Genomic DNA, 16,633 nt, shown 5'->3' with positions numbered 1-16,633 from the left:
ACTTTTCCCATCCCTCCAAATTGCAGGGTGTGTGTGGGGGTGTGGAGATCCTCCAAAGCTGGACAACATCTTTATTCTGTTGTGGCTCATAGGTCACTGGGGACATGTCTGCCTGCAGATCAAAAGATTTGTCCTTTTGCATGGAGTGAACTCTTAATCTAGACTGCTGATTGGGAGTCACTATTAGCTCTCTTAGCACATGGGGCATGAAAATGGGACTTTTGGTTAAGGATGTTAAGTTCTCAAGATAAGTTAGCAAAAACGGGTTCCTTAATGATACATTTGAATCAAGCACATGCTAAATAAATATTTTGCTGTACAGTTCTCTGAGTTTTAACACATGCATCGGTTCTTGTAACCTCTACCACAAAGAGAATACAGAACAATTCCAACACTCCCTCAATATTCCATCATGATTACCCTTTGTAAATTCCTCCCCACCCTCACTTTAATCTCTAGATTTGGCAAAGAGTTCTTAAATACGACACCAGAAACATTATTTCTAAAAGAAAAAAATTAATAAGCTGGACTTCACCCAAGTTTAAAACTTGGCTCCTTGAAGAACACAGTGTAGAATGAAAAGAGAAACCATAGATTGGGAGAAAACATTTGCAAATCACCTATCAAAGGACTCAGTGTTCAAGGCACTTTGAGAAAGAGAGAAAATTGAGTAAGTCATGGTCTTTTCCTGCAAGAAGCTGTACTGGAATGGTGATAGAAATCAATATGGCAAAAGCTGCACAGGAAGAAGGACGGGATTATTACTAACATACAATGCAGGAGCGTTGGAGAGAGGGAGGGGCCACTGTTCTGGCCTGTGGGATTGGGTGTGGCTTTGGGGAGGCAGGCAGATGGATGGGACAGGGTATTGAGGGGGAGGAAATCACATGAGAAAAGCCATGGAAGTGAGAAAATGTGGAGCAGAAACGGGAAAATGCAAGTAGTCTTCACGGGTTAGCTCCTGATTTTGTCATTTGCGTTGCTGATGGCAGGATGAGATAGAACAGTATCTGCTTCTTTTTTTTTTTTTTTAATTAAAAATATGTTTTTTTCAGTGTTCCAAAAGTATCTCCTAATACATGCGTGTGAACCCGCATTGCAGAATTTATACCTTCTAAGGCCACGGGGTGGCGGGAGGCGGGGGAGGTGGTATGAAGCGGAGAGCAGCCCTCTTGTAAGGAGCTGTTACTCCCTAAGAATGGACTCATTGGTTCTGCTGAAAGGTAGGAAACCATTAAGGGTCGTTTAAAACAGGCTGAAATGTCAGGGTGGTCTATTAGAAATGCAAATGTTAACTGCACTGTGATAAGCACAATAAACAAAACAATGAAACCAATTAGAAGGTACTTTTGAGTCCTTGGGCTTTGATTGGTTATAAAGGCAGAGAAAAAAGACCAGATTGTTTGATCTTGTTTATCTGCAGGTGGAGTCAATAATCTGAATAGTTTTGAAAGGTCCTAAATGTTTTGGGTCACTTAGACCCTGCCATCAGCTCCTTTGTTGTTAGATAATCAGCAGCTGGACTAGTCTTCCCAAGTCCTTTTTCCTGTGGTCCGGCTTGGATATCAATGACTCATCAGCATCTTTTCTATTGGGCAGATTTCCTGAAAGAACTGATTCTTTTGCTAATGATGGACAATTGAAATTAGCATACAATTAACACATAAATTATGTTAAACAATGGAGGAGTGTCAGAGTACAGATTTAGGCCACTTGAATGTTTTAGATACCAGCGTGGCAGGGTTAAAGGCTGCTTTTTATTGTTTTCTTTAATAGAAAGATTTATGTTTGGGAAAGCTCTGATTCATGTCATTTACATTCATTTCCCCACAGATAAATTAGTTAGAGGTGACAGATTTTTAGAAACTTTGCATTCATCGTTTTTTGGTGTATAGTTCTCTGTGTCTTAACACGTACACAGATCCGTGTAACCCCTACTACAAACGGGATCCAGAATGATTCAACAGCCATAAGGAATTTCCTCATTCGGAGCCCTTGGAGATAAGCCCTTCCCGCCCTGGGTTTGGAAAACACTATCCATAAAGGAAAATCAGTGAGTTGGATTTCATCGAAATTAAGCATTTCTCTTAAAAGCATTAAACATTGCTGTTTGAGGAACACAGTGCAGAGACAGAAAAGACAAGCTCCGATTGGGAGAAAACATTTACAAATCACATACCTAGCAAGATCTTCTACCTGTCTGCCTACTTGTGATCTCTGTCTGTCAAAAAAATAAAGAAAATCTTAAAAAAAAAAATCTACCCAAAATAAAGAACTCTTGAAGTAAACAAGCAACTCAGGGAAAAGTGAGCAAAAAATTTGAACAGAAATTTCATTAAGAAGATAAAGAGTAGGAAAATATATTAGACATTAGGAACGTATAACTTAAAACCACAATGAAATGCCTCGGGGGCTCAGTCAGTTAAGCCGATGTCTTCAGTTCAGGTCATGATCCCAGGGTCCTAAGTCCAGGCCCACATTGGGCTCCTTGCTCAGTGGGGAACCTGCTTCTCCTTCTGCCTACAGCTTTACATGTTTGTGTTCTCTCTCTCTCTTTCTCTCTCTGACAAATAAATAAACAAAATCTTTAAAAAAAAAAAATTTAAAACCACAGTGAGGTGCCATTACATGCCTGTTAAACTGCTAAAATAAAAAATACCACTGATACCAAGGAATGATGGATAATGGAGCGACTGGAATGAACTCTCTTACATTGCTGGTAGGAATGGAAAATGGGACAGCTTCTCTGGAAAACTCTTTGTGAGAGTTTCCTCACAAAGTAACCATATGTCCCATATGACTCAGTGATCCCACTTCTAGGAATTCATGTTAGAGAAATGAAAAGTTAGATTCCCACAAAGGCCTATACATGAATGTGTACAGCAGCATCATTTATGATCATCAAATCTGGAAACATCGCAAATGTCTGTTAAAGGGCAGAAAGAAAACCACTCATGGTGCGCCTCTCCAGTGGAGTACAAGAAATAACATGGCCGAATCTCGAAATACTCCTCTGAGGGAAAGAAGTTACATTCCATTCCATTCCATTACATTGCACCGAGGAGCAATTTCTAACTTTAAGGAATATCTCTTCTCATCCTGCTTATGAAATCTCTTGCTTCCCTCATTCTCTCAGGCTTCAAATTGTTTCTCCTTTTTCATCCAAGGGGCTTCCATTCTGATAATCTCATGTGTGCATGTTTCTGGTATGTTTTGCTGCATAAAAACCACCCCAAACGTAATGGGATAACACAACCACTTTTTCACAATACTCATGGATTCTGTAAGTTTGAAATTGTTTTCACCCCGAGACCATATCTTCCTGACCTAGGATTTGATCTTTGTCCTGGGGCCATTTCTTATTTTGCGGACCCTTGGCTAGCTGGTTAGCTCTTGTACCCTCTCCTAATTTGTTAGTTGTTAATTTCTTTCCATCATTTTCCCTCCAGATTATAGTCAAAACAGAGTAATTAACTCTTTAGTTTACCTCTTTTATTGGCTCAACTTATTTTGGGGTGTCAAAAGCAAGATGATACCCTCTACACTCTTCCTAAAATTCCTCTTGTCTTGATTATTGAGTTCATTATGTTTTCACTTGATTTCAAGACCTCCCTGATAACTTCCATGGGGCCCATCAGACTTCTGTCTATCGATCACTGGGCAGAAATCCAAGGCCTCACATTCTAGATTTTGTTAGAACACAACCCACTTTTAGGTACCAAATGCTGTTCCAGTACTTGTCATCTATTAAACTACCCTAAACTGGGAGTTGTATCATGCTCATGTATTCTGTGAGTCAGGAATTTGAACAGAGCACAGTAAGGACGACTTGCTTCCCTTCCATGTTACCTTATCAAGAACATGGTAAACCATTCGAACAATGGGAGGTGGGGAAGTGAAGTCTTCTTCACTTATAATTCTGGGTATTGAGCTAGGATAACTCGAAGACTTGGTGTCACCTGACTTTCAACCAGAGCATTGGTATATCACCAGGGCTTCTCACAGAATCACAACTGGGGACATCCAGTGAATCAACATGCCAAAAGAAGCAGACAGAAGATGTGTAACCTACAAGGTCTAGTCTTGGATGTTACATAGCGTTGTCTGCTCCCTGCCATTTCAGCCATCCGTCTTCCCTCCAGCCATTAAAAAGCCTTTCCTCCAAAGCATTTATGAGTCCTTCCAGACTCACGGATAAGGGACTTCCAGTCCTTCCAGACTCACGATCTGGGCTCTCAACAGAAGTGTCAAAGAATTAGGAATCATGTTTGAAAACTCCCATGGTGCCCAGGACTACACCCATCCACCATGTCTGCCTCTCCCCTCCCAGATTGGTGTATCTGGCCTTGACTTTCTCCTGAATAGTAGAGGAGCAATTCACATGTCCAATAAATACGTCACTTGAATTTACCAGCTTCAAAAACAGAAATGGACCCACCCAGCATCCCATTTCAGAGCAATTTACTATAAGAAAAGTACATACATGTCCTCAATGTAAGGTGATTTACAATACCAAAAAGCCGCAAGTAAGCAAAATGCAACCATAGGAGAAACTATGTAGTGTATCCTCTAGAGGAGAAGAATTGAATCCATGAAATGTAAGCGTGAAGATCCTGCAGCAATGCCCTTGAGACAGCCCGTCACAAAAAGAAAAAAAGTGCCCTGCAATGGGTGCTCTCACCACAATTAAAAGCAAAAAGATATACAGTAAAAAATTGGAAAAAGAACATTGGAAATAATTGTGTTGGAATAAGTGACATTATGGGTGATTTCTTATTCTTTGTCACTTCTACCAATTTTCCCTTCTTTTATTACATTACGTTAATGACCTAAACAGTGTATTTAAAAAACCAAAAACAAAAGAAGGGGTCCCAGACTGAAGTTGTCATTTCACACCTGCTGCTAATCCCTTGTTTGTTTTCTTTCTTTTCCAGACTCTTACTACATAAAGCGACTGTCCTGGCCTTAGTGGCCCAGATTGGATACTTCAGAGTCATCATTCTGTCCTTCAAAAATTTTTTTTTCACAGTCTCTACCTACAATTAACCTTCACATACCTTGAATTCTATTTCTCCATTGTCTTTGCAATGGATAATTGTTAAATAATTAATGGATAGATCTAAAATTACCTTTAGAATTACATAGAATTATACTAATATATACTGGATTCCAATCCCTACTTCTTTACTTATTCTCTAAGTTTGGGCAAGTTTCTCAAATCTCTCTGGATGCAAGTTTCTTCATCTTTAGTGTGAGGATAGCATACTTGCCTTGCGTATAATTTCCTGAAAGTAAATTATACTATATGTGTAAAAGCTAATACAGTGCCTGGGATATAGTAGGCACTTAATAAATGTTATTTATATGAAATGTAAGAATCTTTCCCTATAACCACTTATACTCTCATGGTCCCTAGCACTTCAATGAGAAAACCAAACACACAACACCATGTACACATTTAAAAGCACAACTATTCATTGCAATAGCTCTATCTAAATGTTCCCACTCACTCTCCAATATAACGACAAACCAACCAACCAACCTGCAAAACAGGTTTACCATCAGAAATAAGATGCAGAGAAAAATCGATAGCTTTTGGTCAATATTAATCTCCCGTCAATAAAGGCCCATATCTTTCCCTCTTTATGGTAATTGCCCCAATGATCTGCTTAAAGTCCTTTAAGTACTTAGAGGGGCCTGCTGATAGCATCTTATCAGGGCTGGGAGTAGCAGTGTCAAGGAGCACCCAGGAGCTGGGGCTGGTGTTCTTGAACGTGCTGTTCTAAGTCTGACAGAGGGTCCGCAGGTGTCACAGGCACTAGCTTGTGTTTGCCAGTGAGTTTGCCAATGGGTCTGACTTCCCTCCCTCCTCCCGGAGGCTAAGGTGGCTGTCCTTTTTTCCTAGTGAGGCTTTTGGTGTTCACTGAGACAAAGTAGGCTCAGGTCACCACGTAAGCCAGTGATGTTCGGACTCTCACTGAACATGCACTGGAAGGCTTTTGACGTGAAACTAATTACTCTGCTGGCAGAAAACTAGATGCATTTTCTCCGTAGAAGTCTACTAATATGCACACTTAGAGCTTTTAAGTAATGACAGCTGCTGTGTAGACAGTCCCATTTACTGTATAGTAAAAGTCCGCTATTCCTAGAGATATCTTACTTCCTTCAGTGACTTGCCTTGTTCTCCAAATCAACATCAAGTTTGGGAATTTATAGATCCCACTCCCATGGGTTAGTATAGTTGAAGATGCCCAGCAGAGCACAGGGGGCGTGGCCTGTGAGATGCTCCGCCCCCCTCGCTAGTTACTCCTTTGCTTCCCTTTCTCTGTGGCAACCCTCCCACTTCTGGATGTCAGTGTAGGTCTGGAGGCTATGTATGGAGGCAGGAACCCTTCTGAGCTTGGTGCTTCCAGAAACAAAAAACACACTTTTGAAGCCAGGAACCCATGCGAGGCATTTTTAATTGCATAGCAATGCCCCAAGTCTAACACACCCATACACACATAGTCTTACTAGAATTTAATGTCCAATGGGCTTGTCCATTTTTTAAATCGTCCTTTAAACTTTTTATGGGCAGAATAATTCAGAAATCTACAGGCTATCTCACTTTCTATATGCCTGTATTCTATTTCAGTTAGTCGACCACATCCTTTTTTATATTTTACCCAAACCTTTCCAAGTGGCACATGCTATTTGAAATCATAGTGACAGACATTACTTTGATGTTACTTTTCATTCTTAACTTAGCCATCATTCACAGCTGCTTCTGCTTCAATTGAAGAAGGCACTTTTAAAAAAAGGGAAGATACTATTTAAATTAAATTTTCATTGCTTTGTAACATATCAAAAGATTGTACCATTTCTGATTTACAGTTAGGATTGGAATTAACTTCAAAAGACAAGAAATGGAAAAGTGGAGGCATATTCTTTCATGGTTATTACTGAGAAGGGAGAAGTGATGTGTTGATAACAACAACGTTTCTCCTCTTGAACAAAGGAGGAGATGAAATATCCATTTCTCTTGCACCTGTGTGTTTCTACCCGTTTATAAGTTTTGTCTACCTCTTAACCCCTGGCACCCATATCTATGATGCCAACCACTCTTATGATGTAATCCATTTTGTACCCAAGATGCAACTATGGAGCAACAGAAATAAGAGCTTGCAGACACATCAAGGGATTGAGAATGTCCAGTCTGTTGCTTTCAGGAAAACGTAGTATTAACAAAACCATTTGGATACATGACATTTATCAGAGTTTACCTGTCCCATATATACCTGGCTAGTGAGAAAGCTAACCTAGAACCAAGTCTTTGCATCCATCCTCCTTCAGTATTCTTCTAGCCACTATACAAGGACCGTTTTGCGATATTAGTGCAGAAGGCCCTTTGGGAAATGGTTGATCTGGTGGTCCCAAATTCTGAGAGCCTCTAGATTCCTTGTGTACCTAATGTTGACTGCTCCCCCACCCCCAGGTCCCTTCCCTTGTTGTTGAACCTAACCCCCTGAATCTTGTGCCCTACCAAGTATAGCTGCCTTAGTCTTTGTTAGCACCAGGCACTTCTCTGTTGCTCTGGTCCCACACTTGGTGTTCCCAATCTCCAACCACACCCTTTTTCTTCTCCTCTCTTCCATGTCTTTCTCTTCTGCTTCTTCTCAGTCTTGTCTCCTTTTGATTCTTCTCTCTTGACAAGACTTCTCTGCCTTCAACTCCATACCATCAGCCAATAGGTAAGGCCCTGACTAAAACGCAATGCTCCATCCTCTATCCTCTCAGACACTGTTTTTAATCCCCTGATGGCTTCACCACTGGCTTTGTCATTTGCTGCCCTGAGAACCCACATCTTCATAACTTTCCTGGGACCTACCTAGGCACTTTGCCTTTGTAGGTTTTCTCCTTCACTAAAAAATATTGAGACTCATATTTTATGACTGCTTTGGTATAAAGATGACTCTCCTCTTCTCCCAAAATGTTCATTCCCCTAACCCATCTTAAAAAAACTTAAAACATTTTCAGGGAACCCTGAAATTATTAGAGACAGTAATTTCTGTGTCTACTCAGTTTGATGAATAAGTCAGACCTGGGGTCAAACTATAGCAAGGTACAGATTCAATCCTATTCAGAATAAACTCTTCAGAATGGACTTTGAGAGTGTCCAGGTGAACATCCAATGTTTATCTCTCAGTACTCCCTGTTGGTATCTGAGATTTCCCCATTCCCCACATGTGTGTATGTCTGTGTGTTCACAGAGCATAATTCATCAGCCTACTTACACTTCCTTTTATAAACAAAATTAAACCCCCTTGTAAGGTCAATTATCACCTTGTCTGATTCTTACAAATCTTTCTTTATACCCAACCTCTTACCTTCCCCATCCCTTTCACCTTCCCCGAGGAGGAGGTATCTGCTCTTTGCTTCTTACTCAGTCCTGACTTTTATTCTATGCCTCACCTTTTATAACCCCTCCCCCACCAACACCCTTTGGAAGCTAGTCCCTTTCGAGAATCTCTTTTCTTTTTATTTGGTTGCCACTGGCTCCTCCTCTTCTGTTCCCCGACCATCACAGATCCTTCTTGCCTACAGTGTCTCTGGTACCTACCTCCTCATATTTCTTCTCTATTCCTCTCTTATATTCATACTTAAACTTCTGGTTTATTCCATTTGTTTCCATGTCTCCCTCAACACCTCTTTTCTTGTAAGTAAATTGATTGATCCCCAGATTATAATGCATGCTTTCTCTACAAATTAGAAAATACTGAACGCATAATGAAGAAAACACAGATTGCCTACCTGTGCTCTCTCTTGAACTGTGGCCACTTGGTTTCATCATTTATCTCTACGCTCATAGTTTATTTTCAAAGTCAATATTGACTCTGTTTTCAAAGAATAGAGACTGGCTTAAATTTTATGCAAGTCCATGTGCCTTGGTTTCAACTGTGCATATTGTTAAGAAACATTGACTGGAAAGACGAGAAAGACTGAAAGCTATAATCTTTGTTTTGTTCACAGGTTTAATTGGATGCCTTAGCTGTTATCACCTTCTCCCCTTTTCCCTCCTGGCTCCTTCCAGGATTTTCTTTCTCCATGTTTCTACACATGGTTTCTTGGATATTGAGGCAGAACTATCATTCTGATAGTTCTCAAGCAATCCCAGTTTGAAACTCAGGATTCCTTGTGATGATTCCCTTCCATTCTCATTCATGATGCTCCTTTTTGTCTAATCGGTATCTTTGACATTTCTCATTCACATTTGTGTCCTGTTTTGTTGAATGACAGAACTTGGAGAAGGAAACCAGCGAGAAGTGAGAAGTATATTTTTATTTTCTGTGTGTGGTATATGAGTGCCTCAAATTCTTCATGATTTAATAGGAATATTTGGTTTGGAGCTAGAAAAACTTCATTTTAGTTCTCAATCTCCTATCAGCTAATTGGGTAACCCTGGGAAAGTCATGCCCTCTCTGGATCTCAGTTTTCTTATCTATGAAATGAGCCCAGTAGTATCTTATTTACCTAAAGGGAAAAGGTTATGCAACATAATCTCTTGAAAGCCCATCAAACATCATCTGATGTAATAATGACAATGAGAGGGTGAATATTTTTAATTTACCAAGACTATTAATTGCTGGGTTATCACTTAAGAATGTATCATCTCCACATAATGGACTAGTTTTAATTCCAATATAGATCTATATAGATACATAAATATATATTGATATATATATGGATGGATATACAAATATGCACACATATATATTTTATAACAACAATTTTTGTGTATGGTATGTGCTAACTTTTGGGCCACATCATGGATATCTTACGTAAAATCTATTAAACATAAATATTAGAATAATTATTGCTAAGTTTATAGTTGTTTGGAAAATGATCATCAAAATGTTGGGTCAATTAGAACATGCTTTGGCTTCTTGGTTGTAAATATCAGATTGTTCCTAAATAGAAATTTTCTATAATTTTGAATTCAGTTACAAAAATATTTAACGGATACCTACAGTGTGCGAAGAACATGGGAAGTTGAATAAAACACTGTTTTTGCAGAAAGGCCTGATGCAAATGTGCAACAGGACTAAATATAAATGGAAAAAGACAAAAAAAAAAAAAAAAGGACCAGAAAATTCCAGGATTGGAGAAAACCCATTCTTTTGGAAGTATCGTGAATCAGGGGAATCATGTGTATTTGTCCATTTCTGATTTAAAAATTTATATTTACTCTAAAGAATGTATACTTAAAACATATTGACAAAAGTACTTTCTAAACTGGTTATATTATTTTATAAGCCCCATCACTGTATATGGAATTGTTCATTTCCTCATGCTCTTTCAACATTAACAACTATCCAGTTTTTAATCATTGCAGATGCTCATTCTCTAGGTCCATTTTACCCTTGGAGTGTTGGGTTTTTATTTATTGACTTATGACTAGTTTGTATCTTTAGGTTGCTATTGTGAGTGAGAAATTTCTTTTCCCTTCTATTTTCTAACTGGTTTCTATAGCCTACATGGATCCTGTGGCTTTGGGGTGGTTTTTGTAAGCATTTTTTAAAAATCAGTTTTAGGCTCACAACAAATTGGAGGGCAGTACAGAGTTTTCCCATGTACCCCTCCCTCCCCCCAACTGCCCCATTACCAATATCACTGGACAGAATGGTAAATGTTTTTGGTTTTGTTTTTGTTTTAACCAAGGATGAAACTTCATTATACATCATAATCACTCTAAGTCCATAGTTTACCTCGGTGTTCACTTTTGGTGTTGTACACTCAATGGGTTGGATCAACATATAATGACATATAGTCACCACTGTAACATCACGTGGAACTGTTTTACTGTCCTAAAAGTCCTCTGTGCTTTGCCCATTCATCCACCTCAGCCACTGCCTGTCAACCACAGTTTTGCCGCGTGACGCATAATTTTTATTACTCACTTTACTAAGCACTTTCATTTGTATAGTAGTTTTCAACTCGATTCTAGGTAGAGAAACATACATCTCTAAATGATAATTTTATCTTTTTCTTAATATGTATGGAACTCTTATTCATTTTCTTGTCCTATTTACTTGTCTGAAACTCTCAGAAAATATTAAGCAACAGTCAATTCAATGACATTTCCTTGAATAGTTCACTATTTGGTATGTTAAAGAAATTTTCTCCTATTCATATATAAAATCAAAAGTAGATATTAATTTTAACCAAGTATCTTTGTGACATCTATTAATAGTAGAACAGTATGGGGGGGGACCCCAAACCAGGAGACAAAATAATACATAAAATGGTTATCTGTGGGATTTTTTTTTTTTGGATATTTTTTCCATTTTCATTTTTAACATAATAAGTATCATTGTGTTAACAATAAAAATATTACAAGCATTCTAGCATTATTAAATATTTTTAAGTGATACTTTAATGCAGTATATAATACCACCTTTTGTATTTATTGTAATTTAATTAATGGTCTGTTAATGGAATATTTAGTCTATTTTTTTCCAGTATAAATGAAGTCACAATGAACATCCATGTACATGAAGATTTACGTATGTTACTGATTCTTTCCTTTGAACAAGTTCTCAGTATGATTTTACTAGGCAAGAGTATAAATCTTTTAAGGCTGACTAGATACGTTGCCAAATTCTCTTCCAGAAATGCTATAAATTTCAATTCTTACAAGCAATATGTGAAGACACCTACTTTTCTTTATCTTCGCCCACATAAGGATATTTAAAAAAATTACTCCTTTAACTTTTGGGGGATCTAATGGGTGAAAATAATTTCTCATCACTATTTTCTTCGACCCTTCTTCAGTTTTTAGTGAAGTTAATCATTCTTTTATATGCTTATTGACCACTAAAGCTTTGTTTTCTAAGTCGTGTATTCCTATTCTTTGCTTTTTTATTGTTACGTCTCCCCTACACACACACACACACACACACACACACACACACACACACCCTGTGAAAAACCCTGTAATACCCCTACCTTACCCTCATTCTTTTATATTTTTGTTTCTTAAATTTTACTTTTTATTTGAGGGGTTAGAATCTTGATAGGTGAATGTAGTGAAGAAAGAAGAAGTAATTATAAAAGAACAGAAATAAAAGGCCACATGTGGGAGTATGTAAGGTATTCAGAGAAATGAAAACAGAACGAATTGTGTACCTAGATAATAGCTGATCTTGAAGGAGAGGTAAAAGGAAGGGAAGAGATTCACAGCCATCTAGCATAAGGGCAGATCTTTCTAGTGAACTTCTGATCTATATGTCCAATCTACATGTCCAATCTATATGATCTATATGTCCAACCACATATCTGTTTTATCCACATGGACATCCATATCATGTGGACACTCCTATTTAAACTTACACTCATACTTGTATCTACATGATTAAAAGTGAAAACCCTTAATCATCTCCCCAAGTCTACTTGTGTATTTCCAACGTCAGCGACAGTGCTCTCCAAAGATTGCCTTAAGTCAACAGCCCCAGTGCTGTCCTGGACTCTTGCCTGCCCAGCTCACATTACTGCATTGGAAGAACCTGTTATTCTCACCTCCTCAATAGCTCTGGAACCACCCAGTTCCCTCCATGGCACCACTACCACAGTGGAGAGCCATTCATTACCTTAAGGCAGATTACTTTCTTCTCTCACCCAAATTAAAGCAACAGTTTCCTACTGGGTCTCCCAGATTTTGGTCTTACTCTTTTCCAAGTTATTCTTAGAGCAGCTGTGGTGGATTTCTAAAATGGAAACCTGAGTGCTTTAAAAAAAATCTTCGAGTTGTTACCCATGTCCTATAGGATAAAATTCCTTAAATCTTTTCTGGTCATCTGATACAAGATAACCCTCCAACCACTCCCAAGCCCATCTTTGCAGTCAATTTTCTTTGTCGTATTTACTCTTTTTTGCATGGAATTATATATTTGTTTGCTTTAAAACAATTTTTTAATGGAAGTATAGTTAATATACAGTGTTATGTTAGATTCAGATGTACAATACAATGATTTAAGCTTGCTTAAAAAAAAATACTGTTTTGAGCTCTCTTCACAAAAAGGTAGCATTCACGGGAGCTAGGATGGGCTGTCTCTTTCTTTTTTTTTTTTTTTTTAGAATTAAAAAAAAATTTTTTTTTTATAAACATATATTTTTAGGGCTGTCTCTTTCATAACTGTATTCCGGCATGTGAAAGGTCGCTGGCACACAGAGGATGCCCATGAATATTTGTTGAATGCTTTGAATATCCTCTACTTGTTGCCATTAAGATTTATTTATATTTCTCCTTTCTCAACTCTACGATCTCCACTCTCTCTCTTTTTTTTTTAAAGATTTTATTTATTTATTTGACAGATAGAGATCACAAGTAGGCAGAGAGGCAGGCAGAGAGAGAGAGAGAGAGGAGGAAGCAGGCTCCCTGCTGAGCAGAGAGCCCGATGTGGGGCTCGATCCCAGGACCCTGGGTTCATGACCTGAGCTGAAGGCAGAGGCTTTAACCCACTGAGCCACCCAGGCGTCTCTCCACTCTCTTTTTAAAAAAAATATTTTATTTATTTGTTTGAGAGAGAGAGAGCGAGTGAAAGAGAGCACAAGCAGGGTAAACTTCCCAATGAGCAGGGAGCCTGATGTGGGACTCGATCCCGTGACTCCGGGATCATGACCTCCGGGATCATGACCTGTGCTTAATCGATTGAGCCACCCAGGCCCTCCACCCTCTTTTATCTTAACTATTAGTGATCTTTTTACTGATTCCCTTCTCTTCAGTCAGTGGGTTTCCCTAATATCCAGCATATTCCCTTGACATAGCATAGATTACCCTGTGGGATAAATGTTTCTCTTCCCTGTTCTTGTGGTAGAGAGGAAGCTACCTTAGTGAACTTAGGTCTTAGTTATCATTGTATCCCAGGACCTGGCAATCACAGCAGCTCAATACATACCTACTGGAAAAGTAAATAATCGTATATAATATTTATGTTCTCCTCATTTGTCATTTACAAATATCCTCATTGTACTTAGGACTTCACAGAAATGTGCATTATGAGCAACTGAAACAAAAATGGTTAAATAATACAGATTTTTTTAAGAAAGTATAAAAATAGAAAGAAGTTATAAGTACATTTCTACCGCACTTGGTTAAAAATAATATAAAGGGATAGACCTCAGTTATCTAGAAAATTCCTCGACAATATTGGTGAGGTAAGTTATTATATAATAATTCACATGATTACTTTCTTTTGTAATGAACACTATATTGGCTCACTTCTCTCTCGTTCCCTTAAAAACAAAGACCAAACGAGGGTTTCTGGTGGGAGGTTGGGGTGGTTGGAGGTAGTGTTATATCCAAGAAGTACTTCCCTGTTGTAAGGAGACTTGCTTCCCTCCAACATTCTGTTGAAACACATTTTATGCATTTCCGACATGTAGTTATGTCTGTGATTTACCTGCAACATTTTTCTAGGTCAGGATCTCTACCCAGTTGGTGAAATTTGATCTTTAGCTAATGAGCTGAATTCCATTTGCATTCTTTAGCTTTTTTCCAAAAAAAAAAAAATTTGCTCTGGGTTGGTCAATCAAACCTTTCTTTGGGAGGCAGGCGAGCTTCAGTAGAACGTCTGGGATGGCTTTCAGGGCAGTCTGAAATTACGGATGTGGATCTGCCTCATCACGAAGTCAACGGCGAGGAAGGTATATGCCATCCAACAACATGGCAGAAACATCATCCCACGGAACCGTAACCACTGATGTGTTTTGTTATTTAAGATACGAGAAAGACCCCCAAACGTCCACAACTGGATGTTTCTTTCCACTTACCCTTTGCCCTCTTGGAGACATGTTTCATCAACCATCGGCAAAGGCTGAAGATCCAGTTTTATTGTTCAGAACAATTAACGCACCTTCTAGTTTAACAAAGGAGCATGTCCCCCTCCCCCCCAAAGAGGTACCTATTTATTGACAATTCACTTATCAGGAAACAAAACTATGACTTGTTTGCGTTTCTCTATTTGATTGGAGAAAAAATATCGGGGTGGAGGGGGAAGACGGATAAACAGATTGATAACATCTTTTAAAATAATAATTGCAGTCATCAAAGTTAACATATTTTGACAGGTTAGTATATTAAAAGCCATTAAAAAACAGCTGTTTCGCTGTAGGGAATTTCACTCTTAGGCTGAATCCAAAGATACATGTTGGTATTTATTCGGTAATCAATCATAGAAAGAAAAGACCTCGAATTTTCGTTGGAAGTTTTTATTTTTATCCTTTTCCCTACTCCTGGTCTTTAAACCTGCTCTGAGGAGAGCTCTACATGCCAGCCTACTGCTCATCAAAAGCGAGCAATCACAGCGAAATCAGCATGCAAAATGCCACTCAACCTTGGGCCTTTATTAAAATTTGCTGGGACTCAATTTGAGATAGCGATCATTCTTATTAAAAAGCAAAATGTAAGATAGTTTTTTTATATAAATCTCTGGATGGAATGGAATTGTTAATCAGCATAGGCTGATGTGATTTCTCTGTTGCAAATCCTGCCGAGGGCTCAGAAGTGGCACATTACCATAATTCGTAGGCTAGAGCTGGCAGCTTGAAAAAGACCTGCAAGAATCTTTAAAATGCTTAAGCAAAGCTGCAAGTCACAGCAAAACAACACAGTCAGAGCTGCTCCCCGGTGTTTCTCTGCCGTTCCCTCGCCCCTCACGAAGTTGTGGCCTCTTCCTCCTCACTTGCTTTTCTCGATGCTTCCCTCTTGTGTGTGTGTTGCCGGGCGTTGTTTATAAACAACGTCTCAACCAGAGCTTTTCCGCGCGGCGGAAACCATCCATCTCCCGTGTTCTGGCTTCGCCGTGGAGCTCCATGGAAAGAGCCTGCGTCCTCCCCTGAGTGCAGAGAGTGGAGCTAATCAATTAAGCACGTGGCACTTAGCGCATTGTTTGTCTCCCCTGCCGTATCCTTTCTCCCCGGTTGACATCACCCTCTGTAATTTTTGTCCTTTGGACAAATAGAGCAGCTTCCCAAAGATAGAGAACTCTTGGGGGATGCACAATGGCCTGTTTGTCAAATGCCTATTTTTCACCCCCGGAGGATACCGTTTGATCGGGGGACCAACCCCGAGACTGAGTGAAGTCAGAAACTTGTCTCATTTTTTCCCCACCGAGGGAGGGTGGGCGTCTCTCTTTCACCGAGAAACTCATGGCTTCCCCACTAGGAGATGTCCGCACAGACGACAATGAACGTGATCGGTTACGTGGTGGAGGAATTGGCCAACAGAGTCCGTCCACTCTGTGGGAGCTAATGGTGGCCTGGCCTGACTGAGAAATCACAAGAATTTTCTATGTGTTTATGGACCCCTACCCCCCACCCCCTATGAGCTGCGCATCCTTCTCCAGAAAAGCCTGTCTCAACTTGCTCATTTGTGAGCCAAACTGCTATGGAATGCTGATGTCTGCTGAGGAACTGGGGGGCTGAGTTAGGGAGCCCCTGCATGTTCTGGGGCCTGCAGGGGTCATAGCGGATAGAGGAGTATCTTTCTTTCCATCTGTTGGGTTGTAGCTCTGAGTTCATTGTTTTGTTTGAAGCCTTCACTACAAAAAAGTTGAAAGGCTCAAACTTTTCATCAGGGGGTCCATGATAGCCGTAG

Source organism: Mustela putorius, unplaced genomic scaffold, assembly GCF_011764305.1.
Source record: "Mustela putorius furo isolate JIRA1106 unplaced genomic scaffold, ASM1176430v1.1 tig00004033_pilon_pilon_pilon, whole genome shotgun sequence".
NCBI classification, from domain to species: Eukaryota; Metazoa; Chordata; class Mammalia; order Carnivora; family Mustelidae; genus Mustela; species Mustela putorius.
Note: the sequence above shows the minus strand (reverse complement) of the source record.